The sequence below is a fragment of the Anomalospiza imberbis genome, unplaced genomic scaffold (assembly GCF_031753505.1).
Source record: "Anomalospiza imberbis isolate Cuckoo-Finch-1a 21T00152 unplaced genomic scaffold, ASM3175350v1 scaffold_48, whole genome shotgun sequence".
In the NCBI taxonomy this organism is placed as follows: Eukaryota; Metazoa; Chordata; class Aves; order Passeriformes; family Viduidae; genus Anomalospiza; species Anomalospiza imberbis.
The window spans coordinates 548,597-575,497 of NW_027100088.1; the positions used below are offsets into that span (position 1 = coordinate 548,597).

The 26,901-nt window shown below is 49.5% G+C and overlaps 1 long non-coding RNA gene and 1 pseudogene across 1 annotated transcript; one reads left to right on the forward strand and one right to left on the reverse strand.

Annotated features, from left to right (window-relative positions):
- LOC137466938 (zinc finger protein 850-like) overlaps positions 1-26,901 on the forward strand; it is a 466,234-nt pseudogene that overhangs the window by 354,620 nt on the left and 84,713 nt on the right.
- Positions 19,805-20,975, reverse strand: LOC137466951 (uncharacterized). The gene is made up of 3 exons (XR_010995347.1): positions 20,735-20,975; positions 20,349-20,502; positions 19,805-20,111 (listed from the first exon to the last, which is right to left on the reverse strand). It is a non-coding gene; the product is annotated as an uncharacterized lncRNA (long non-coding RNA).

The following is a 26,901-nucleotide window of genomic DNA, read 5'->3' on the forward strand; positions in this document are numbered from 1 at the left end:
GACGTCACAGTTCTCTCCCTTGCCACCTGGCCTCCGGACTGGCCTCTGAGTCCCGTGGAGACATCCGTCGCAGGACTGGGGGGGACGGCACAATGTTACGTGAGCCAGCGGTTTTTGCTGATCACAAACCCAGAGGGACAGACGGCCTGGGTTAGGCCACATGTTACTTCTACTCCTGCTAACCTCTGGGGAAGGGATGTTCTGTCTGCATGGGGGGTGCACATCGGGATGAATTTTTGATGGGGGCCACTGCGACGAAGGGCGCAGAGTGTCCCACGCCTCCTATGCGGTGGCTGGTGGACACACCTGTTTGGGAGAACCAGTGGCACCTCCCTCACGATAAATTGAGCGCCCTTCTGGATTTGGTGCCGGAGCAGTTGGACCAGGGTCATCTGGAGCCTTCTACCAGTCCCTGGAACACTCCTGTTTTCTGCATCAAGAAGAAATCTGGGAAATGGAGGTTGTTACAAGACCTCCGAAAGGTCAATGCTGTGATGGAAAGTATGGGAACTTTGCAGGCAGGCATGCCATCGCCTACCATGCTTCCTGCAGATTGGCCAATCTTCATCGTGGATTTGCAGGATTGTTTCTTTACAATTCCTTTGCATCCCGATGACAGACCAAAATTTGCCTTTTCAGTGCCAGCAATCAACAATGCTGAGCCCGCACAGCAATATCAATGGAGAGTCTTGCCCCAGGGGATGCGTAATTCCCCTGCCATATGTCAATGGTATGTGGCTCGTGCCTTGTCTGGAGTTTGCAAGCAGTTTCCTGGTGCACGTCTGTATCATTATATGGACGACATTTTGGTGGCTGCTTCCACCCAGGATGAGCTGCTGAGGATTCAGCCTCGGTTGCTCGATGCTTTGCATGAGCATGGACTGCAGGTGGCTCCAGAAAAGGTTCAGCGACAACCTCCTTGGAAGTATTTGGGGGTCAAAATTCTGGAACTGACAATCCAACACCAGGAGGTGCAATCTGTGCATTCGGTGAAGACACTGAATGATGCCCAGAAGTTGATGGGTGTCATCACTTGGTTACGTCCATTCCTGGGACTAACCGACGCACAGCTGTCTCCTCTGTATGATTTGTTGAGAGGAGACTCTCATCTAAAGTCGCCTCGCACGTTGACCCCTGAGGCACATCAGGTGCTGGAGGAGGTTCAGCGGGCTGTTTCTGCCCGCCAAGTTTATCGCATTGATTTCTCCGTTGATGTCACTGTATTCGTTACCACTCCAGATTCGCATCCCACAGGTATCATTGGCCAGTGGAGTGACAAATGGTCTGATCCTTTGCACATCTTGGAATGGGTTTTCCTGCCCCATCAGCCGCAGAAGACGGCAACTGAATTGGCTGAGTTGCTTGCTCGCTTAATAATCAAATGCCGGCAACGGTGTTTGCAATTGATGGGCGTGGATCCCGCAAAGATCATACTCCCGGTATCCCGGGAGGATTTTGACTGGAGCCTTGCACATAGCGTATCCCTGCAATGTGCTCTGGAAAACTTTTCAGGGCAGATCAATTATCATCTGCCCAGCCACAAGCTACTGCAGGTGGTGAAATCCACCCAAATTTCTTTGCGGCCCAGAAATAGTCAGGAACCCCTGCAAGGGCCCACTGTCTTTACTGATGGCTCGGGGAAGACTGGAAAGGCCATTGCTACCTGGCAGGATGGATCTGAATGGCAGGTTCTGGAAGGTCATCAGGATGGATCAGCCCAATTGGTTGAATTAAGGGCTGCTGTTATGGCATTTGAGAGATTTTCCCAGGAACTTTTCAATTTGGTCATGGATTCCGCCTATGTGGCTGACATTGCACAGCGATTGGGTCATTCAGTGTTGAAGGAGGTCAGTAATCCTGCCTTGTTTCATTTACTGAAGACATTGTGGTGTGCCATTCAGGCCCGGGTTCATCCATTTTATGTTTTGCATGTGAGGAGTCACACCAACTTGCCAGGATTTGTGGCAGAAGGTAACACGAGGGCTGACAGGTTGGCTAACCCGGCGTGGGTAGCACCTCAGCCTGATGCACTCGCGCAGGCCAAGGCATCGCATGGGTTTTTCCATCAGAATGCACATACCTTGCAGAAGCAGTTTCAGCTGACGCCAACGGAGGCTCGGGACATTGCCGAGTCCTGTGACGACTGCCATGCGCTTGCTCCGCCTTTACCAGCAGGGGTAAACCCCAGAGGCCTTAGGGCTTTGGAGCTTTGGCAGACTGATGTCACCCAGATTGCCGAGTTTGGCCGGCTTAAGTATGTGCATGTCACAGTGGACATGTTCTCTTCTGCAATGTGGGCTTCTGCTCACACTGGAGAGAAGGCCCGTGATGTCATTGCCCACTGGCGGCAGGCTTTTGCCGTCCTGGGGGTACCTTCTGCTGTGAAAACCGACAATGGTCCTGCTTGCGCATTGCAAAAGGTGCGGCAGTTCCTGCAGTTGTGGGGTGTGTCACACAAGTTTGGTATCCCTCATTCTCCAACTGGTCAAGCTATTGTAGAACGCGCTCATGGTACCCTGAAGCGGGTTCTTCAAAAACAGAAAAGGGGAATGCAGGGTGAAACCCCGCACAGTCGGTTGGAAAAAGCATTGTACACCATCAATCATCTTAAGGTGCAACAGAACTCAACCCTGTCATTTTGAACCATCATTTCTCGTTGCAGGCTGCGGACGAGGCACATCAGCTTCGAGCAAAGGTTCGAGTGCGGAATTTAGTCACCAAACAGTGGGAAGGTCCTTATGACTGTATCGCTTCGGGGCGCGGGTATGCTTGTGTGTCCACAGATACTGGGGCACGCTGGGTACCTTTGAAGTGTGTTCGCCCTGACCTGCGACCACAGAGACAGAATCTGGCCGACGGGCAACATGGAAACCGTGACCAACCTGAAAGGCATCAAGTGGGTGAATCGCTGAGTGATGACTCGGATGCAGACAACACGAGTGATCACTCTGATGATTCCTCCATGAATGGACACTGAACACTGTTCATTTTTCTTTTTCCTTTTTCTTTTTTTTTAAACTGAGAAGGGTGAGATGTCGCCCTGGTTTCTTAGGATTTTCTAAAGCCTTCTGAATTTACATTCTTGTAGAGAACTTTCTCACGCAACTTTCTGTAAACAACCTATTGTTTTGCATTCTTTCATAGAGGCGGAGAAATTTGATAGACTGGTAGTTTGTCCAGTGTCGTTGGAGAGGTGGCACGTTCACCTTCCAATCCACTGGCACCTTTTGAGAACTATAAATGATTGGAGTCAGAAAAAATAAATTAGTCTCTTCATGGTGACCAAAGCTGTGGTGCGTCGTTTTTCATTGTCTCCTCTGGTGACACACTCCTACTGCATTTTTTCATTAATGTTAATCCTGATGCCCTGGCCATATTCCCACCGAGATCATTGCTATTTACCTTTGCAAATTCCTCCTTTTGTTTCAATATTTCAAAATATTCAAAACAGAGGGAAGGGACAAGGGGGTAAACCTATTAACTGTGATCTGTTAATGGGTCGTTGGCTCCTGCTCAGGAGCAGGGGCACAGGGGGTTCACTTTTTACCCCCTTAAGCTGGCACAGGTCAGAGAGACCATGCCCTCCTTCGTGGGTCACCAGGCTGCAGGTGCCAAATACTTTTTATTTTCTGGGCAAGCAGCAGGTCTCGAATCTGCACATGGCATACTCAAGACTGCTCGATGCATAATAAAGTACCTTCTTTTTGCAACCTCATCTCTCCTTTAGGCAAAGCATGGACAATTTTAAGGAGCAATTTTCAGATTTTTTCTCTCACTGCTGAGCTAGCACAGCCAATAGATCATCACTCCCATTTTCCTCCTTCCATCATGGCTTGTCAGTCACAATTAGAACCATTGCTCAGCTCCTGGATTGCTGCTTATGAACAAAGGCAACTTTGAAAAACAAAAAAAAGTCAACTTCAAACCATCTGATCTCTGCTTTCACCCCTAGCCAACAGCAAACAACACTAAAACACAACAAATCCAGATGTTCATGCCTTCAACAGAAATGATCAGAACATGTCACTGTCTTAATCCAAGCATTAAAAATGCAACAATCAAAATGAGGTATTAACAAGGGACAAAAGGATTTAGAGAGTACCCAGTGGTGTCCCTATCATTACCCAGAAATTATTTTTACAGTTATTGTGCTTTTTGAAAGTTTTGTAACAGATCATTAATTTGACACAGAGCAGAAACTTCCCAAAAACAGTCATAGTTTTTGAGCGGCACTAATCCAGCTGTACAATTTGTCAAAATTTTATCCAAATTTATGAAAACAAATTCTTTACTATATTCCAGAAGACGAAAAACACTCTGCAGATGGAATGCTGGATATAATTCAGTCAGTAAAGACAGTCATGTTCATCAGAAATCAAAGGTATTAAATGAGGTTCAGCTTTGCACAGGATGTGCAGAAAAACATCACCTGCCTCATGGGAATTGTGTAGCTAACGCTCCACCTAAAAGCACTTTTAATTTGAACACAACATGACAACTTGCTTTTCATCACTTCCCACGAGCCTTCTGGCTGATGAGACTCCCCAGGATTTGCAGCAGAGACTGATGGTAATACCTGGCCATGGCTTAAGGTTGGCATTGGAGAGACACGTTGTAGTTTAACTTCTGTTTTAGAAAGAACATCCAACGCTGGACTAGAGCTACTAGAACCTAACTTCTTAAACCAAAGCAGGACAAAGCTCTACTCATGGTGCTCACACTGTGTCTGTGTTTCCACTGCAGGGACATTAATTTCAGCAGTTGGTTCTGGTGGATGTTGGGTATAAAGTCACAATTCGAGATTCAGCCCGTAGGTTGCTGTTCTCCTTCCCCTTCATCCTCACCAAAACTAGTTCATCCAGGTCTTAGACATGGTCTCCCAGTTCAGAGAAAAATTTAGGAAAGAAACTGTCAGGAAAAAATTTTCCTCCTATCCCAACAAACTGGTACTAACACCTGAGGGATATAAAACCCATGACCACACATTAGTGATAACCGGCACACCTACAAATTCAAGATTACAAATATTTACTATCTCATTTCAAAATAAGGAGAGCACCCAAACAATGCCAAGGGAAAAGGGAAAGAAAACCCTTCCACAAGCTCCCTGAGAGCAATTGGTGTCACAAGGACTAAAATGTTGGGAAAACTTCTGTGTTGATGGGAAAACAACATCAAAGGTCAGAGATGCTCTGTATGCATGTCACTACCTGCAGCACCATTTCACTTCAGCTGACATGTCTACAGAAAGGATTTCCAGCTGCCGATGTTTACTGAGCTGAAAAAGGTCAAAGAAATAGAAGTGATCTTTTCATGTGAGCCCGCTGGGTAAACATGAGGCATTGCTAGGCTTGAAAATGGATTAAAGGGGGCAGAAGGGGAGAAAAGCTCTTGAAAGAGCCTCCATGGATAACATCCAGCAGTGCTTCCCTGCTCCATCTAGTGAGATCTCAGCAGTCATATGGGCTTCACTTTGTTGCATTTTCAGAGTAGGGGCTTTTGGCCAAGTGTCACATCTGACAGCATATAAAGACTGGAAAGCTCTCCTGCTCAGTCACCTAGGAAGGCAGACCCAAATGAGGCTGCAGGTGCACCCTGTGCTTTACTGCTATCACCACTTGAGAGACACAGAAACAATTGCATGAAATCTTGATTTCCCCATGGTCCTTCATTTGGGGAAAAGGCAGCACTTTGTCTCTTTAGGCCAGGGACAGAAGCTGCCTTAGCTTTGCACAGCCAGTATTTCAGCAGTGATCTCCTCTCACACCCCAGCTCTTCAGCAGTAAGAGCTAGCCAGGCCCTCGCTCTCACTTCAACACACAGCACCACCTTATCTCTTCTGTCACTGCTACTAAGACCTCTTTAAAAAGTGTCAATAGAACAGGATTGCAAAGAGCTCTATTTACCAGACACACTGAACATGCATGATCCAACATCAGCATGCTGCTTCAGCAGCATGCACAGGAAACACTGAGCAACTCCAAAAAGCTCAAATTGCATGAAGGCAAGCTTAGTCCAACCCTCAGAATTTTTTAAAAAAATCTCAGACCAAGAGCTGACATCCAGTTTTCAAGAAACAAGTATTCACAGTGTTAAAGACTGCATGCAGGATGAGAGCAACTGCAGGGCTTTGTCCTCCTTTGGAGATCCTGACAGCAGTGAGATACTGGGGAAAAGCACAGCACCAGGACAGCCTGGCCTTTGGATACAAGACAGTGTTCCTCTCTGGTTTCAGATCTTGTCTCGCTGCTTCCAGACTGTGGAGGACATGCACAGAGTAGAACTGAGGTCCTTACAGAAACCCAGAAACAGCAATAACCCCTGTGAAGGGGCAGGTTCAGCGCTGAGCAAACACAAACCCTGCACTTTTGAAGCCATAGTGAAATTTGTAGAAGTACAACTACTCAACTTGCTCTGGTCATATCAGCACGAAGCTGCTCTTGTGAAGTCATAAATAAAAATGGACAGCAGCCAACAACATGAAAGCTTCCTAATTCCTTGGTTTTTAATATAGCAAAGCATTGTCTCAAAAAGCATATTTGTCCTAACTGTAGCATTCTTCCATATCATGTTAAAATTCAACATTTTGGTGACTTAAAAGCCTGCTGAGGCAAGTGACTATCACCATGTGAAATGCACATGAAAATAAGCAAGCAGGAAAAGAAATACAGCCTGACCAGTATCACATTTAGAACAGTCCTGCCATTTGAAGAGAACGTGTCATTTCACAAGCCAGAGCAGTATTTCCCTTTGTGTGCATTCTTTTTTTTTTATTTTACTTTTTTCCTAGAACATTCAAGTGCATCTTTAATGTATTATTCAAACAGAAGCATTGATTAATTAATCAAAACTCTGTTGTATAGGGATATTGGGGTTCCCAATATTCCGACAGAGACCTGCCCGGGCTTGCCTTTGTTATAAACGCCAATCACTCGTTTTAAAAATTTATAAAAGTTTACTAAAAATAAAATGGAAAAAAATAATACAAGTATAGTAATAAAGATTAAGCAATTAGAGTTAGGACAATTAAAGAGACAATAACAGCAAAAGGTTACAGCCCGGGCTGGGTACCTCTCTCTGGACAAAAGTGAGCCAGGAGAAGGACCCCGATAAAAAAGAATTCCCTCCTTAAGAGGGGTAACCTGTTGCATACACAAATCACTTCATGAATATGCATATTATTTATTTAAAACAAGAAGTTTGTCCGGTACTTGTTGAGGAATTCCTGTTAATCCCAGGCGCCTTGAAGTCTAAGTCGAGTTTGGAGAAGTTCGGTTTTTTGTTGATAAGGAAAGCCATAAATTCCTCTCCTCTGGAAGATTTAGGGGTTTTTGTAATTGTTATCTCTGTGTGAAGAATTTCTTGATTATCTTCTTCTTCTCTTGAGCAAAAAGAATACCACACACACATATTTTCTATTTTAACTACTGAAGTTTAATTTCAATTACAAAACTACATTTACTATATTATTAAAATGTTACTACAGCATAACTTTCCAACCTAGCATAATACATATCGTAAATATCTGCGTAGAGCCATACATTCTGCATTTTTCACAATCCTTCCTCTTTCTTTTTATAATTATTTTGGCTCGAGCAATATTTACTGCTTTCTAGTCTTCACTTTTCGTTCATTTTCTTCATAAATCAATCTAGCCTCTTGAAAGGGGTCTTCTATATTATTTTGTTTCTTTAATACCATAATCTTTTGCACTGTTTTTGTTGTATCCAATTTTTGATCCATGGTCACTAATTGCATGCTTTGAACTACACTGGTGATGAGTCGAATGAAACAGGGGATTAAACAAGGAAGGAATATTAGACCAGCTGTAGCGCATAACAGGAAGAAGCCTAGCTTTTTCCACCATTCTATTTCCAACACGTTATCCCACCAGCTAGTATTCAGCATTGGTATACAAATTGTCAAGTGAGATTGGTACAGGTTTAGGTGGTGGTGCCGGCTTAGCTTTTTTGTTTATCAATTGCTCTTTTACCAGATCTTGTGCTTTATTCCCAATAGCGTATGTGAAACAAATCCATTTTTCCCCTTTTGGGCATTCACTTCTCGCCCTGTTACCACTTATTCCTAAATTCTCAGTAATCCAGTACTTTTGTCCACTGTGCATGCAGTTTCTTAATCTGGATGGGTTATAACAGTGACTGTTGACATGAGTGTGCGAGATAAAAAAAAGGAGCCTCGGTGTCTTTCCATATACAGCTTCTGGTAACACCTGTAGCATGGCTTTGTCAATATCCCAAAAGGGAAAAGACAGAAAATGAGTGACAGAAAAAGGAGAGGTCCAGTATGGCTTATACTCCCACCTCCCATGCCTATGGGGTTGCAACCCACAGCAGGTGTATGTGATCTTCTTGGTGGCGATTATAGAGGCCAATCTGGTCTTGCCCTCTCTTCTTTTGTCACTTTCTCTTAGCTAATTTCCAGGCAAATCGTTTTTGACACTCCTTAACGGTGGTCTCCCACTGTTCCTCAGCTATTTCCCATTCAACAGGCACTAATAATTCCCATCCACAAAATAAAGTTATTATTTCAGTTGTTTCGAGCTCTGCTTGGATAGGGGATCTAGTTGACACTCGACACTTCTTGCAATGGGGGCGTCGCTTGTGTGAACTACAATACCAATTATTCCCACAATTCAAACATTTACATTTAACCCAACTAACATGCCCAGTATTTGGGTGAATCAAACAGGGTATATTACGTGGCACTGACTGAGGTTGTAATCCACCCTCCTCTTTGTATAAATCACAGGCTAAGGCCAAAATACAGGAGTTTTTTGTCCGGAACAGTCCTGATCCTCCTGTCTGTGGTGGCAGTATTCCTTCCCAAGGAGGGTACCGGAGGCACCTCAAAGTTTGTCCAGGCAGTATTTGAAACTATTGATGTAACTCGGTCTTACTTCCCAGTTAGGTGTGATCCTGTGTATATTTCTTGGATCATTCAGGTCTTCTCAGTTCATTACCACCCATTCCCCGTTTAAGAGTCAATTTTATATCACCCGGTTCAGATGTCATTGTCCACTCCTTAGGTTCTTCCACAGGTCCTTTGATTCTGCTGGCGTGGATCCACCCTCGTTCTCTGGTCCGCATCGCAGCCTTGGTCGTCAGCAATACCTGAAAAGGACCTTCCCATTGTGGAGTTAAAGATTGTTCTTTCCATGTTTTTACCAACACCCATTCTTCTGGGTGAATATTAGGGATTTTAAAGTCTAAAGGTGTGGTTTGGGGGATTATTCCTTTTAACTTCCAATTTTTAAGAGTTTTTGCAATGGTGGTCACATATTTTTTAACATTTTCTTCCCCTACCTCATGGGTAGCATTTTCTTGTAGAGTAGTCAAAAAAGGTAATCCAAACATCATTTCATAAGGTGACACTCCCAGGTCTGACCTGGGTTGTGTTCGAATCCTCAGTAAGGCTAAAGGTAGTCATTGTACCCATGACATTCAGGTTTCAACTATTAATTTAGTTAAAGTTCTTTTTAAAGTTTGGTTCATTCTCTCTACTCGGCCAGAACTCTGTGGATGCCATGGGGTGTGTAATTCCCATTTTATCCCCAAGGTCTGAATTAATTGTTGTAACACTTTTGACGTAAAATGTGTTCCTCTGTCTGAGTCTATCCTATTAACTATTCCATATCTTGGAATAATCTGTTCCAAAAGGGTTTTACTTACCACGTTGGCTGTAGCCGTGGCAGTGTAGCTTCCACCCAATGAGTTAGATGGTCTGTTATTACTAATAAATACTTCCATCTTTGAACTTGAGGGAGTTCAGTAAAATCTACTTGAATACTTTGAAATGGTCTTAGAGCTAATTCCCGACCTCCCAATGTGGTTTTTCTCATTACCTTTTTATTTATCCTTTGGCAAGTTATACATTTTTCAGTAACTTTCTTTGCTATCCCAAAAATCCCAATATACCCATAGTTCCTTAGAAAGTGATCACACAGAGCCTGAGTACCCCAGTGAGTTTTTTGATGCATGTCTTCTAATATCCTTCTAGTAAGTATTTTATTAAGTAATTGTCTTCCATCAGGAAGTTTCCATTTCCCTGATTCATCTTGTAAACCTCCTATTTTTTTTTTTTAATTCTTTTTCCTCTGCTTCACTAAATTTTGGAATTTCCAATTTCTCCTCATTTGGAGTTAATATTAGCATAACTCTCTCAGTTCCATTTTCTGCTGCATCCTTAGCTTCCTGGTCTGCCAAATTATTTCCTCTTACTTCTGGAGTCACTCCCTTTTGGTGACCTTTAATATGTACTACAGCTATTTCTTCTGGTAATCTTAATGCTTCTAAAACCTCTAAAATGAGCCCCTCATGTACTAATCCTTTTCCCCTTGAATTAAGCAATCCTCTTTCTTCCCAAATTTTTCCAAAGGTATGTACTACTCCAAAGGCATACCTTGAATCAGTATATATAGTTCCCTTCTTGTGTGCTAAATATTCCAGTGCTCTTTTTAGAGCATATAATTCACAGGTTTGAGCTGACCAGTTTGAAGGTAATTTCCCCTTTTCAATGGTTTGCATGTTTTTCCCATCCACTACTGCATACCCTGACATTCTTTTTCCTTGTAGACACCTGGAGGAACCATCCACAAAAATTATCTCCCCTTCTGAAAGGGCTTGTTCTTCAAGATCTTCTCGAACCTTTGTTTGGTATTGGATAATTTCTAGACAATCATGTATTAGATTATCTGTTGGTTCCCCATATAAAAATTGAGCTGGATTCAAACTTCTGTTTACTTCTAGTGTTAAGTCATCACTGTCTATCAAGATTGCTTCATATTTTAACATCCTAGAGTCTGTCAACCATTTTTCAGCCTTTTGATTTCACACATTTCGTACTGCATGAGGTGTGCACACAATTAGTTTGCCCCCAAAAGTCAGTTTACGACTTTCTTCCACCAGGATTGCAGTAGCTGCTATAGCCTGAATACATACTGGCCAGCCATGACTCACTGGATCCAACATCTTTGATAAATAAGCCACTGGTCTCTTTACTCCCCCCCACTCTTGAACCAGAACTCCATGAGCCACCCCCTTTTCTGCATTCACATACAGATGAAAGGGTTTTTCTAGTGAAGGTAAGCTTAAAGCAGGTATTGAGGCCAGTTTTAACTTCAGTTTTACCTCTGGTTCCACAAATTGCAGCTTCCCTTTTGACACCCTTAATCCTTTTTCCCCAAGAAAATTCAAAAGTTTTATAGTAGCCTCCCTGACTTCAGCTTCAACTTCCCCCGATAGTAAAAGATCATCCACATATTGGAGAATTTGTATCCCAGGGGGAGTGGGGAAAGCTTGTAATATTGTTTCTAAGGCTTGTCCAAATAAGTTTGGGGACTCTGTAAAGCCTTGTGGTAATTTCGTCCATCTTAATTGCTGCTTTCTCCCAGTTTGTGGATCCTCCCATTCAAAGGCAAAGATATCTCGGCTCTCTTTGGCTAATGGGCAAGCCCAAAAAGCATCTTTAAGATCCACCACACTAAACCACTGATGCTGGGGAGGGACCTTACTTAGGAGAGTATAGGGATTTGGTACCACTGGGTAGCAAGTCCGAGTTCTCTTGTTTACCTCCCTTAAATCTTGTACTAGTCTGTAACTCCCATCAGACTTCTTTACTGGGAGAATAGGGGTATTGTGAGGAGACATACAAGGTTCCAATGTCCCATCCTTTATTAGCCCTTCTATTACTGGCTTCAAACCTTCTCGTCCTTCTAATGAGATAGGATACTGACGCACACGTATGGGACAATCTTCTCTCTCAATTGTAACTTTTATAGGATCGATATTTAATCCTCCCCTCCTCACTATTTTGACTCCACCCCGGAGGTTCAGTTGGCATTATGTCTTCTCCAGAGGGCCCCTGTGGATGTTCTTTATTCCAGGCTTTAATGCCTGCAACTCTTATAATTTCCCTTTCTTCCTGAGAAAATAGTATCTTCATTATAGACTGCATTTCTTCTCAGGTATAAACGTTTGGACCTAAAAATTGGTCAAGTTGTTCAGCTGTGCCGATGGGATTCTCTAAAATCCCTTTGATTTCCTTTTTAAAATTTCTGACTTCGGAAGAAGTCAGGGGAGCATTCACAAATCCAATCCCACCCCCTCCCATCGGGACCTCTCTTAGTGGAAATAGACCAATTTCTTTATTCCAATGTTTTTCTGCAGCTTTATTTTCGTGTGGTGAGGAAAAATCAGGAGAAAGCTGCCTCCTAACTGCACCTCTAGTATTTCTATAAGGAGCATCTTCCAGGGACAGGGAGTTCCTTGGAGCCGGAGCTGCGGTTTCCAAGGGAACGGAGCTCCGGGCAGGAAGGGCGGTGTGAGGAGGACATACCATAGAGGCCAGGTCCTCCAGAGGCGGAGCACGGGCGGGGTTTGCTGCCGGAGCTGCTGAAGGGGGCAGCATGTCCGGGGGATAGTGGATGGGAGTGCGGTCAGCCTCCACGTGGCTCACGGCGGCGGAGCCGGCCGCTCCCGGCAGAGGCAGGGCAGCGGCAGCAACGCTCAGCGTAGCCGGAATGGGCAAAACCGCTGGGGATGGGGCCGAGAAAACCGCTGCGGGAGAAGCGGCCAGAGACGGGACAGCCGGGACTAACGGGAGCCCGCCGGGCGCGGCCAGCGGACCAGCCGCGGACAAACCGGGCAGGATGGGGAGGGGGCCGGTCGGGCAGCCGCGAGCAGCGAGGCGGGGGCCGGTACCGAGGCGGCAGGCGGCGAAACAGGGACCAGGGGGGTTGCTGCGGGCAGCGGGACGGGAACCCGCAGAGCCGCCGCCGCGGGCACGGCAACCGGGGCAGGAACACGCGGCGAGCCAGAGCCCGGGGTGGGCGCAGGGACCGGGACAGGCACCGGCACCGGGACCGGCGGAGCTGAGGGGAGCAGCTCGCTGGGACCCGAAACCGGTGCTGGGGCCGCAGGCGGTGCAGGCGCGAATGGGAAGGGAGGAGGTAACATTTCTAAAGGATCCCATTCTTTTTCTTTTCCTCTTTTTTCCTCTTGCTCCCCTCCCTTCTCTTTCCCTCTTTTCTTTTCTTATTTTGTTTTGGGGATTTCTGATACCTTAAAGATTTTTACTTTCCTAAAATCCCCTGTCCAACACGTGGCATATTCTCTTTCTTCTGAATTAAACGGTTCCTTTGAGTTTACAAATACATTTAAAGCCTGACAAATCCATTTCTCAAAAGAACCATATCTAGGCCAATAAACGTGGTCAGATCTTATTTCCTTTGTTGGCCATTCAAGCATACAAAATTGTATCATCTTTACTTTGTCTTTATTTCTTGTACAAGGGTTTTTTTCCCAGTTGGCTAACATAACTCCTAGGGGACTATCTTGGGGTATCTCTGTTGATAATTTCTTACTGGATTTCTGTCCCATTTTTCAAGATTTTATCTACTCACCCCCTGCCTCTGTTCCACCTTCCTCCCCCTACTTAAATACCACTTTTCCCTCGACTACACTCTCAAAAAAAAAAAAAAAAAAAAAAAAACAAAAAAACTCCTTTTTCTCTCACCACCCTTCAACACAACACACTTTCCTCCAAGGAACTACAACAAAGCTTAAAATAAACAATCTGCATTACGTATACTTTCATTTGTCCCCATTCGCTCAAGTTTATTTTTCACTTACTCACACACACAACAAAACAACCACAACAACAAGGTACCTTTTATTTTTCAACACACCTATTACACTTTTAGGTGTCCCTGGCCAGTCCCGGTGTTCTTGGATACCCCTCAATCCGGCTGCATTGTTACCAACCCCAGATTCTCTTGGGTGTACCCTCACTCCGGCAAAATTTTACTCAGTCCTGGGTGCTCTTGAATATTAATATCTCAACCCAGCAACAACCCTGGGTGTTCTTGAAGATTAATATCTCAACCCAGCAGACTTTTAATTCAACCCTGGGTGCTCTTGAAGATTAATATCTCAACCCAGCAGCAACCCTGGGTGCTCTTGAATATTAACCCCTCAACCCAGCCCATTCAATTCAACCTCCCTGGGGGGGATTCTCTCACTCTTTTATCATTCGCTTCGTCTCTGTACTGGCCGCTTTTCTCGCGAAAAAGACGGAAACGCAGCATAGGAGACTACCGCTCTCACTTAGCAGGTCTGCGGTAACCAGCCCGCCTCTCATTCACACACATTCATCCCCCCTTATCCACCCCATTCACACATTCATCCCAACAAATACCTATCCGTTGTCCTTGGGTCTTTGTTCTTCGTGTACACTTTGGTCTTAGGGGCTAATTACCGCGGTTTAGGAATTCTTTCCCTTTTCTTTGCTTTATTGTCTCTTTTTGTCCATCGGATCGTAACCTGCGGTCTGTGGTCACACCAGGGGAACAGAGCGAGACTGCCTAATCAGGGCAGGACGCGCCTTCTCACTCTAATTCTCCTACAGCACCCACAGCGAGGTATTAGGAACCATCCTCTGCTACCATTTGTTATAAACGCCAATCACTCGTTTTAAAAATTTATAAAAGTTTACTAAAAATAAAATGAAAAAAAAATAATACAAGCATAGTAATAAAGATTAAACAATTAGAGTTAGGACAATTAAAGAGACAATAACAGCAAAAAGTTACAGCCCGGGCTGGGTACCTCTCTCTGGACAAAAGTGAGCCAGGAGAAGGACCCCGATAAAAAGAATTCCCTCCTTAAGAGGGGTAACCTGTTGCATACACAAATCACTTCATGAATATGCATATATTTATTTAAAACAAGAAGTTTGTCCGGTACTTGTTGAGGAATTCCTGTTAATCCCAGGCGCCTTGAAGTCTAAGTCGAGTTTGGAGAAGTTCGGTTTTTTGTTGATAAGGAGAGCCATAAATTCCTCTCCTCTGGAAGATTTAGGGGTTTTTTGTAATTGTTATCTCTGTGTGAAGAATTCCTTGATTATCTTCTTCTTCTCTTGAGCAAAACGAATACCACACACACATATTTTCTATTTTAACTACTGAAGCTTAATTTCAATTACAAAACTACATTTACTATATTATTAAAATGTTACTACAGCATAACTTTCCAACCTAGCATAATACATATCGTAAATATCTGCGTAGAGCCATACATTCTGCATTTTTCACAGTAACATAAGATACTTGAAAAATGATGAATGCCAAAGGATCTGAGTATTCGATCTTTCCTCACAGAGAATCCTTTTTGCTAACATCTACATGCCAGGAGCTGCAGTGTAGCACCAGGGAGACAAAGGAACCCACCAGTGCTGAAAAGCACCCATCTCAGAGCCGGCCACGTCCATTCGTTTGCAAATTAGGTCCTTTTCTCCCTGCTGCCAGCTGCTGGTTTGAAATACTGTGAAGCAACCTTCCCGTCCTTGGTGGGGTACTTAAAAAAACTTACAGAATATTTCTTACCAATATAACATATTTCATACATCTATTTCTCACAAGCACGAATTATCTAAAATACAAATAACAATTCCATGATTCCATCTGCTGCATTCAGCCAGGTCCATGTTAGCAGCATTCATTTGCTCACAGTGTCTCCTCAGGCCCAGCTCTTGAGGCCTGAGGCTTCAGCTCCTTCAGCTCCTGGTGCTCAGCTGCTCGTGCTGAACCAGACGACTCGGAGAGAAGAACACAGTCCATCCAATTCCTTCTGGGACACGGAGAGGGGAGGCTGTGCAAACAGGAGCAGTGTTTGGTGTGGCCTCCTCTCTGCCCAGCACGCCTTTCAGCGCTTTGAACCAGCCAAGAGCTTTCTCCAAGAGTGCAATGCAGCAGCTGTTCCTGCTGCCGGGTCTGGCTCTCTCCAGTCTCTGACCTTGCCTGCTTTTGTCCCTCTTGCTGTGCCCTCTGCTCCCCGAGGGCTCGGTGGCTGCTGCCCAGGACTGTGGGACTGGCACAGATCCAGGGGTCGAGACCCTCCTTTCTCTGCCCTTGGAGCTGCCTTTTCCATCTGGAAGCTCCCCATGGACAGGGAGTCCCCAGCTCCGTTCCTTGCACAAGCTCCAGGAGCCCAGGGCTGCCATCTCAAGTCCCTGCTGGCCCTGGGGGCTCCCAGGTGGGCACAAGTGGGGCAGCAGAGCCAGCAGGGAGCCTGCGAGTCTCTTCCAGCCCTGTCTGCTCAGAGTTTGGGCCTTGGAGCCTCAGGTGGCCAAAGGCAGCTGCTGCTGGTCCCTGTGTGTGCCCGTGTTCAGCAGTGCTGCTCCATCAGTCTGTGCCCAGCAACGGGGAAAAGCCTCAGCCCTGCAGGGCCAGGAGCTGCCGGGCTCTGCCTGAGCAGCTCAGCCAGAGGGAAGGGAGCTGCTCCCCACGGGAACCAGGAGCCAAGGGCTGGAGCACCTTGTTCTGGGGCAGAGCCCAAATGCTGTGAGGGAGTAACAGAGTTATTCACGTGCACGGGTGTGTCAGCACTGCAGGTGCTGTGCCTGCAAACACATGGTTCCAGATGTGCAAAAGAATTCTGCAACTCTTGGCTGGACCAGGATGTCAGCAGTGCTGAACTCCAGCTTAGTCCAAAGCAAACACCTGACACCTCTGCTCATATCTGCTAGATTTTTTACCTCAGGGTATCCAGAGAAAAGTAAACAGAGGAGTAAATATTTTCATTGTTTATCAGAAATGTATCTCATTTTGCTGAACATTTCTTTTTCAGGACGTGTTATCTGCCTAAAAAGAAAAAGAAAAAAGAGAAAAAAAAATGAGAAAAATATGAAAGAGAAAAAAAAGAAACAAATGTGTAGTGAAAATCTTTTGTAATTTGGATTAAGAGGTAACTGATCTATTTAAAAGGAGAACTCATTTACTTTGTGCATGTTCTGATGGCCTGGATCCATCTTATGGACTGACCTCAGCATCTTTTTTTTAAAGACTTTGGGTTTTGTTCCCTATATTAAGATTTTTTTTTAAATTGGAGTTGAAGCAATAGGAGGATGAGAGATGGATTGTGCACAACTGTGTCTTGAGAACAAAAATATTGCAGTTTGAAACTTGGACCTAAAGTATTGAAAATGAAACTTACAAATCCCAGTGCATTGTGTGACAGCAGCTTTTCCTATAGGATGTGCAGCATCACAGACTTCATCAGTGGGGTTGGGAGTGCTTGGAGCTTTGTCCTGTGCCACTCTGGGATGTCATGAACCAGGACTTCACCTGCCACCAGCCCAGGTCACCCTCTGCCACCGCAGCTCCTTGGACCTTGTGTCCCCAGAGCAGACACAAAGTGTTTCTGCTGCTCCCCCTTTGCACAAACCCACAGAGAGCTGGGATTTTTCCAAGTCTCGTGTCTCCATTGGGCCATATTCCCAAAGAACCAGCAGCACATCCTGATGAATACGGCGAGTTACGTGGATGGTTGTCAGCTCCACTTCCTGCCTAGAAATCCTGAAATTGCTTCTAAATGCTGCTCCTTCAGCTCCTGGACACCTTCTCACACAGAGATGGGGAAAAAAATCTCCTGGCCACCGGCTAAAAGGTGAGTTATGCCCAAGTTAGAGCTCTGTGGGAAATCACTCTCCCTCCCTGACGTTTTAATGTATCTGTACATGGGGGTGTGCATGGATGTGTCTTGTATACAAAGGAAGGAGCGTGCAAGCAACAGGACTGACACTTTCAGGGCCCATGCTATTCCATACCCATGGGCACAGAGACATTATGGAAACCCTGGCACAGACAGGGCCTTCTGTCCATGGGTAGAGACATCCTAGAGCCCCTGGCACAGACAGGGCCTTCTGTCCATGGGTACAGAGACATCCAAGAGCCCCTGACACACACAGAGCCTTCTGTCCATGGGTACAGAGACATCCAAGAGCCCCTGGCACACACAGAGCCTTCTGTCCATGGGTACAGAGACATCCAAGAGCCCCTGGCACACACAGAGCCTTCTGTCCATGGGTACAGAGACATCCAAGAGCCCCTGGCACACACAGAGCCTCCTGTCCATGGGTACAGAGACATCCAAGAGCCCCTGGCACACACAGGCCTGGCAGCACAGGTTGATTTCCCCACAGGCTGCAGGAGATGAGAACACAACATTTGCCAACACTGACTGAAAGCCACAGCTCCAGGTGCTCCCCGTGAACCCCAGCTCTGGGACCACTGTCTGCCCCAAGCTCCAGGGACTGCAGTGGGAGCCCGGCCGGGCTCTGCCCTGGGGCCATCCTGCAGGGACAGCTGCAAACAGGGAGCATTCCCTTGCCACAAACAGCCAAGCCAGGGCTGCAGGGCAGCTGCTCCAGCCCGGAGTGCACTGCTGAGTGCTGTGCTCTGGGGCTGGGGCTCCCCGCACAGGGGACTGGACTGGTGTGCCACAGGAGACAGAGAAGCTGCAGCTTCAGCCTAACTGAAGGGGGTGCGTGGGCTGGGAAGAGTGGGGAGGCTCAAGGGGATTCACTGAGCTCATCCTTCTGCAAGGACGAGGAAAAGGGAGTGGGAACTCAGCAGTGAGGAGAGCTGAGGGCTGGAGAGCAGCTCTGAATGACACTAAAATCCCACTGCACCTCTGAGACATTGCTGCTCCTCAGCCAGTCACAGGATGAGTCCCTAAGCCTGGGGCTCGGCCTTCCTCGTGGTGAGGGGCACCAAGGAAGGCAACAGTGTGATGGGGACTGCCATGGGCTGGGAACTCACTGGGGGAAAAGAGGGAGCAGTTGGGAAGTACAAGGCAGGTGGGAGAGAGAACTGTTCAGAGAAGGGCTGAGATACAGCTTGAGCAAGCTGCAAAATGTCATTTGGGGTCATCCCAGATTGATTTCATTTCAGAAGCTATTGAACAAGTTTATTTTTTGGGTGGTGGCATGTTTTCCCTGGGAGGTGTACACTCTGCAACCTTGAGCTGTGTTGCTGAAATGCTCCAGCAGGTCTGTGCTGCAGGTCACCCCATTTCTTCTTTGGCTGATTGCGGCCCGGTGCTGAGCTCCAGCAGAGCCCTGGCAGAGCCCAGAGCAGCCTCAGCACCCGCAGAGCCCGGCTGCAAGGAGAGAAACCAGAAAGCGCCCGTCAGCTGAAGGCTCCTGTCCCCTTGTCCCAGCCGTCCGCGGTGCCCAGGCCATGCTGGCCGTGCCCAGAGCTGTGCCCAGAGCTGCCCATCCCTGCTGCCTGTGGCAGCAGAGCAGGAGGGCAGGACATGTGCCCAGCCTGCAGCCAGCCACGGCACATCCAGCCCTCAGCAGCTGCCCAGAGCAGGATGCTCCTGTGCTCGCTGCCATCTCCCCAAAGCTCTGATCCCACCATGCCAAGCAGACCGGACCCACCTCACGCCATCCTCCGCTGGAAGAAAAGCTGGTCCCAAAAGATGTCCTCGGCCTTCTCCAAGGGCACGGCCCATCCACGCCACAGCTGCTCCCAAGCACTTCCCCATCCAGACTGGACCCCACCTGGAACGCTTCCTCTAGAAAAACACACAACAAATTATTGAAAAGAGATTACAGACAAAAAGGGGAACAAGAAAAAATGTCAAAAATCTTATCTCTGTCAGGGACTTGAGGAAGGCCCAACCCCTGCATGCCAGGGAAAAACCCACCCACAGGTGAGGGAAGCCCAGGCTGTCTCCCTTCCCCCCTGCACTGCCCCCCAAAATAACGGTGACCCCAAAGCAAACAGGGGCAGTGGAGCAGCCCAAGCCCTTCCTTGCCTGCAAAGCAAAGCAGCCCCTGCACAGGTTCTGGAGTCCCACCTCTGCTCCCACCATGGGGGTTTGTTTCTGTCGGGCTGGCTGCCCCAGCCCCAGCCCCAGCCCGGGGCACGGTGGGTGCTGGGGGCTGTTGGCAGGGCCAGGAGCCCACTCCCCTTTCATCACCACCCCAGCCCACCCCCCAGCCCTGCCAAAAGCAGTCTGGCAGCCGACTGAAGGATCAGCTGCATCCGCCCCAGCAAAGGGGGAACCTTTGGTTCCTGGCCAGGCTGTGCAATGCCCAAATCTGGGAGCATCCCCCTGTGTCTGGACTCATCTGCAAATTCCCTGTGGAGCCTGGCTTTGGAGAAGGTGCCAGAATCAAACTCCATCATCTTCAGCTTGCTGGTGACCAGGTGGAGGAAGAGGCTGTCATCCTTGATGTCGTCCTCGCTGTCCCCAGCAGCAGCAGCCCCACCTGGTACAGCTCCTCCAGGGGCTCCTTCTCCTTCCCTGGGGCCAGACCAGGCTGTCCGGGTTCCGCCCAGGGCCTCAGCTGTCAGGGAACCAGGACAAGCATAACCAGCTTGGATGGTGGCCACCAGTACTTGCCACACCAGGTGTCCAGCTCAGCTCCAGCCCAAGAGCTGCGTGTTCCCTTCTGCTGACCCCTGCTTAGAGCTACAGGCAGGACAAAACCAGTCTGGTTGGCTTTGCCACTGATTGCCAAGAGATGTGTGCAGCTGTTACCTGCCAGGCCCCTGGATCCAACTGTGCACGTGGATCTCTGCCATCCTCTAGGGCAGAGGAACACCCTGCACCCAAGGATCATTGAAAAGCTCTTCTAATGAGGGCCTGTCCAAGGGCTGCATGGACAAACACCTCTTAATGACATCCTGGCACTCTGGGGAAACAAACCAGGAATCACCAGTCAGTTGGAGAAGTTGCCCCCCCTGTTCCCATGCCCAGGCCATGCTGGGTGTGCCCAGAGCTGGGCCTAAACTTCCCCATGGATTCTGTTTGGAGGAGAGCAGGACATGTACCACCTCCTCAGCAGCTGCCAGAGCAGGATGCCCACGAGCTGCTGCTGTCTCCCAGCACTGGTATTGCCCCCGTGCCCAGAGATGAGGATCCACCTTGAGAGAGCCGTCGAGGGAACAAGATCCGCCCCCAGATGATCTCCTGGCCCCTCCTGAACGGGTGCTTCCCCATGACCAGGTGGCACAGCAGGAGGCCCAGGGACCAGATCGTCGCTGCTTGGCCGTGGTAGCGTTGGTGCTGGATCCACTCTGGTGGGCTGTAGGACAGGGTTCCTGTGGAACACAGACAGAGTTCAGCAGGGGGATGCTGCTGCTCCCAGAGCCTGGCCCCAGCACCCCATGGCATGTGGGGCCTGCCCCAGTGGCACACGGGAGGAACTGCTGCCCTCTCGCCAGCACCAGGGCTTGTGTACAAACTCGGGGCTGGAAAAGAAGCCACTGGTGCTGGAAGAGGGCAGCAGAAATCCTGGGAAGGCCAACCATGACACACAAAAGAAAAACTCATCCAGTGATGGAGAAAGCCTGCTCTACTCCCTGCCTGCACAGCCCCCCAAAAATGTTAACAAGCCAAGGCAAACAACGGGAGCAGAGCAGTCCAAGCCCTTCTCGCCGGCACACCAAACCATCCAGGGCAGGGGGTCAGACCCCCCTCTCTGCTACCCCCACTGGGGTTTTTGTCAGGCTAGCTGCCCCAGCTCCAGCCCCAGCCCAGCCCAGTGGGTGCTGAAGGCTGTGGGCAGTGCTGGGAGCTGGTCCCCCTCACACCCCCTCCCAAATCAACCAGGCTCCAGCATTAATCCCATCCCGGCTGCAATAGGGAGAGCCCCGGGGCTGCACCCCGGCTGGGCCATGAGATGCCCAGGAGCATCCCCTGGCAGGGCTCACCTGCAAACTGGGTGTAGGCTGTGTCTTGGAGGAAGGCACCACAGCCAAAGTCGATCAGCTTCAGCTGCCCGGTGGCCAGGTCGAGCAGGATGTTCTCGGGCTTGATGTCCCTGTGCAGGACCCCGCAGTTGGTGCAGTGCCGCACGGCCTCCAGCACCTGGCGGAACAGCCCCCGCGCCTCCTCCTCCGGCAGGAACCTCCGCTCCGCCAGGAAACCCGACAGCTCCTGGCACCGCTCCGGACGCTCCAGCACCAGCACGACGCTGTCGGGGAGCTCAAGCCACTCCAGGAGCTGAATGACACCAGCACAGCCAGAGGACACCTTGGCCAGCAGCACGACCTCCAGGGGTGCGCTGGTGCCGTCGGGCTGCGGGAGGAACGCGATGCCGTCAGTGGGGCTGAGGCCGTGCCGGGGCTGGGGAACCCCTCAGCCAGCCCGGGATGCTCTGCATGCCCCGCTCAGCCCATGCCCGCTCTCCCTGCAGGGCTCCCGGCGGCTCCCACCCTGCCGGGCCCCGGCTCCTCGCCGCCCGGCACGGCCCGGCTTCTGCCACTGGCCCCGCTCACTCACCAGCTCGCCCCAGTGCCGGACGCGGTTCCGTGGCACCCTTTTGATGGCCACCTGCGAGCAAAGGAGAGCAGCGGGTTGAGCTCGCCGCCGGCCCCGCCGAGCCCCATCCTGCTTCCCCTCCTCCTCCTCCTCCTCCGCCCTCTCCTCCTGCGCCCGCCGCCGGCCCCGCCGCTCACCGGGGCGCCGTCCGAGAGCCGCGTGGCCGCGAAGACGCTGCCGAAGCCGCCGCTGCCCAGCAGCGAACCCAGCCGGTACCGCTCCTGCAGGGCCTCCTGCGCCTTCCCTGCGGGCGGGACGCGGCTGTCAGCGCTCGGCCCGGGGCCAGGAGCGGCCCCCGAGCGCCCCCCGAGTGCCCCGGGCCGGCCCTCCCCAGGCGTTCTGTCCCTGGAACGGGACAGCGGCGGCTCGGGGCCGACGGCTGCGCTGCCGAGCGGCGGAGCTCGGGCCGGGCAAGCCGCAGCGGAGGCGGCGGGAGCGGCCGCGCCGCGTGTGTCCTCCGCGGGGCCCGGGAGGAGCCGGGGCCGGGGCCGGGACTGGAGCCCACGTCGGGGCCGGCGCCGGGGCCGGGCTCGGGCCAGGCGGAGCCAAAGGACGGCGATGCCGCCCCAGCCCCAGGCACTGATGCCCGCCCAGCAGCGCCACCGCCAGCACGCCCAGAGCCGGGCGGAGGCGAGACCCCGGCGGGACGGCCGGGGACGGGGACGGGGACGGGGACGGGGACGGGGATGGGGATGAGGACGGGGCAGCCCCGCCCGGGGCCGGGGGCGGGCTGGGGACATGGCCCCGCAGGGGAGAGGGAGACTGGGAGAGGAGGGGACACCGGGAAAGGGAGAGCGGGAGAGGGAGAGGAGATGCGAAAGGGACTCGATACGAGTATCTGCGTGAGCTGCTGCTGCTTTAGCTGCTGCTGTTGCCGCTGCCGCCGCTGCAACTGAAGCTCCGGGGCCGTTTGTCCCCGTGTCCGTTTTTCCGTTGCCCGCTCACCCCCACGCCCAGCCCCCCGCTCCCCGGGGGCAGCCCCTGAGCCTGTCCAAACACGGGAACTTTGCCCTGGTCAGCCCAGATCCAGAGTCTGGACTCCTGCACGGGGGAAGAGGAATCCCCTCGGTCGCTGCCGTGCATTGTCCCCGCTGAGGATCAAACCCTATCGGGGCACATTCCCTGAATGCAGAATTTGTACCTGACCCAAGCACTGCACTTACCTCTCCAGCAATGATTAAAAAAAAAAAAAAAATGGGGAAGGCAAACTGTGTGTAGCTCATGGTATTTTAGAGTGTCTAAAATTCGCCAAGTCATGGATCTTAGAGATTAGATCTATTTGGATTAAGGGGATGGAGCAGTAGTTCAAGATGGAAAAGAGGAGCATAAAAATAAACAGAGAAAAACATCTTCAGCTGTTTCTTTCCATTTTCATTTCATTTCTTAAAAGCTGTTTCAGTTTTCCCAGAATCTTCTCCACAGTCCTGTTTGCTCTTTCCAAGAACCTTTCCTGCAGAACGAGGTTGAGCTTCTGTCACAAGATGTGCCACCAACTGCAGCTTCTCTTGGCTTTCCACACCTTGTGTGCAGCTCAACTCTTGCAGCACAGCAGGACAAATGTTTGAAGAACTTGACAGCTTGTTCTTTCTTTTCCTTGTGGGCTGGGCAGTTGTGCCATTGGTAAGGTTTTCATTGTTACTGTTCTGCCCTAAGAAACCATGACGGGCTACCAGGAATTGTCAGGGAATGCAAGCCGGACTGAATGCAGAGAAAGAATCTGCAGAGCCTGCAGCCAGAAATGGAGAGCTGTGGGATAATCATTGCAACATCCCCATGGGCATCTTGAAAGTGATCTAGAAGATGAAAATGCTCAGACAGAGGGCATTTGTTTCTGAGTTCAGTGTAGAGGATTCCACATCTAGTGCATTGGTTCATAAATCAAGAGTTCAATCAGTTCATGGAAAGCACCAGAACAAGCTGGACCTCTCAGGAGATGAATGAACCGTGAGGGGAAAGGGGGCGAGGAAAGGGCGGAACCGTGAGTGGACAGGGGGCGAGGAAAGGGCGGAACCGTGAGGGGAAAGGGGGCGAGGAAAGGGCGGAACCGTGAGGGGAAAGGAGCGAGGAAAGGGCGGAACCGTGAGGGGAAAGGGGGCGAGGAAAGGGCGGAACCGTGAGGGGAAAGGGGACGGGGCCAAGGGGACGCGTGGTCCTAAAAAAGCCTGGTTTGGCCTAAAATCACCCAAAAGGGCATCAAATGAAGCCTACATCCACATGGTTTGGCCTGAAATCTGCCAAATGGGATTAAAAGTATCCAAAGGGCTCTAAAATCCAAACAATGGGGACTAAAATTGCCTCAAATGTTTTAAAAGACACATGAAATGGCTTCAAATCACCCTTAAATCTCTCAAATGCACCTAAAATCCACCCTGAAAGTACCTGGTTTGGCCTAAAATCACCCTAAATGGCTTGGTTTGATCTAAAATTGCCCAAAGAAGCAAAAAACCTACTCAAATGCGCCCAAAATCACAAAAAACGTACCTAAAATCCCCCATACAGGATTAAGAGTCACCATATGGACCTAAAATCACCCAAAAGGATCAGAAATCCCCCCTAACCCCACCAGAGTTGGCCTCAAATCAGCCACAGGGGCTGAAAATCCACCCGAAAAGGCTCGGGATCCCCGCAAGGGATCTGAAGCCCACCCTGAACCTGCCCAGTTCGGCCCAAAATCCCCCAAAGGGGCCGAGCCCGAGGCCGAGCCCGGGATCGACTCCGGGACCTCCGCGTCCGCTCCGGGCAGTTTTGGCCGCGGCCCCGGACGGGCCTGGGCGGGACCGGGAGGGACCAGGGAGGGCTCGGGAGGGGTTTGGGCATTTGGGGCTTTTTTGGGCTTTGGGGAATTGTGTTGGGAGTTTACAGGGAATTGTTGGGGTTTTTGGGGAGAATTATTGGGTGTGGGGGGAGTTGGGGAATTTTGGGGAGTTTGGATTTTGAGGGGTTTTATTGGTGCTTTAAGGTGGAAGTTGTTTTTCTGGGGGTATTTGGGGATTAACTGAAATTTTTTGTTTGTTTTTTTTAATTTAGGGGGGTTTAACTGGGATTTTGTGGGATTCTCTGGAATAATTTTTGGGTTTTATTGGGATTTTTAGGGGATTTGGAAGCATTTTATTGGACTTGTGGGGGCATTTAGTGGGATTCTTTGGGGATTTGGGTTTTTTAGGAATTTTAGTGGGGATTTGGGGGGGGTTGTGGGGCTTCTTGTGGTTTTGGAGACATTTTTGGGGGGATTTCTGGGGCTTAATTGGGATTTTGTGGGCTTTTATTGGGATTTGGGGGTGTTGTAATGGGATTTTGTGAGATTTAATTGTGATTTTGTGGGATTCATTGGTACTTTCAGGGGTTTAAAGGAGATTTTGGTGCCTCTCAGCCCTTCCCTACACCCTGGGACAACTCCAAAGCCCCCCAGAATTCCACTAAAACTCCCCAAAATCCCCAAAAAATCCCAATAAAACCCTCCAAAACACCAAAGAATCCCAGAAAATCCCAGTGAAACCCACCAAAATTAAAAAAAAAAAAAATCCCAAAAATTTCAATACACCCCCCAAAAAATAACCCCCCAAAACCCTAAAAAAATTCCCCAAAATCCAAAATCCTCAAATCCATAAAACCCTGCAAAGTCCCGTAACCCCCCAAAACCCAGTAATTCTCTCCAAAATCCAATAACTCCCCCTAAACTCACAACAAAATCCGCCAAAACCCAAAAATGCCACCAAAATCCCCCCCAAATCCCCCCAGAGCCCCCCAGACTCAACGGGGGCAGTCCTGGATCAGGGGGCACCAGCCGGTGGAACAGGAGCCACTTCAGGGGGCCCTCGGAGCTTTTTGGGGAGGGGGCACGATGGGAGACCCCCCAAAAACGGGGGAGGGGAACCCCTGTGGTGCCCCCTCCCCCGAAAGCCCCAGATCCCAGTACAGGCATAGCCAAACTCAGGAAAATGTAAACCAGGCTTGACTTTCCAGAAATTATTTTTGGCCAGGTTTAGCTGCATCCTCCAGGCTCAGGATCACCGGTGTATTTGCAGGTTTTGCTCTGCATCATCAGCCTGCCCAGACTCTGCTGGGTGTTTCACAAATGGAGAAGAAAATGGATAATGTGCCAAGCTTCCTTGCTAACAGCAGCACCTGCATCAGCATGACAGAAAAGAAGGGGAAAAACAAAAAAAAGAAAATATTCACCGGTTAGAACAGAGCCAGTGTCCCACCATCTTCCCCTCCACTGTTATTATAGAGGCAAACCTGGGCCTAAAGCTTCCACCTCTCAGTTCCTGATGCTGTTTGACTTCAGCCTTGACTCCCCCTGATCTACCTGACTGCTGTCCAAGTGGGGCTGGGGATGCTCAGCCTGGAAAGAGGAGACACTGGGGAGGCCTCACTGCAGCTCTGCAGGACTGGAAGGGTCCCACAGGAAAGACGGGGACAGTGTTCAGCCGGGCCCGTGGCAACAGGACAAGGGGGGATGGCTTTCAACTGCAGGAGGCTGATTGAAGTTGGATCTGAGGGAGCTGCTCTTTTACACGGAGGCTGCTGAGGCACTGGCCCAGGCTGTGGATGCCCCATCCTTGGCAACAGGGCTGTGAGCAGCATGGGCTGGGGAAGATTGCTCAGCTCGGAACAAGATGCTCTTTAGATCCACTGTGATGTCACAGATGTGATGTTCCAGATGGAACTTCCAGCGTCCAGCAAAGAGCACAACACAACCACTGGCCCTTGTGTCAGCCCACCCTGTGCCAGCCCTCGTGCCAGCTCACCCTTCACCATGTTCCCT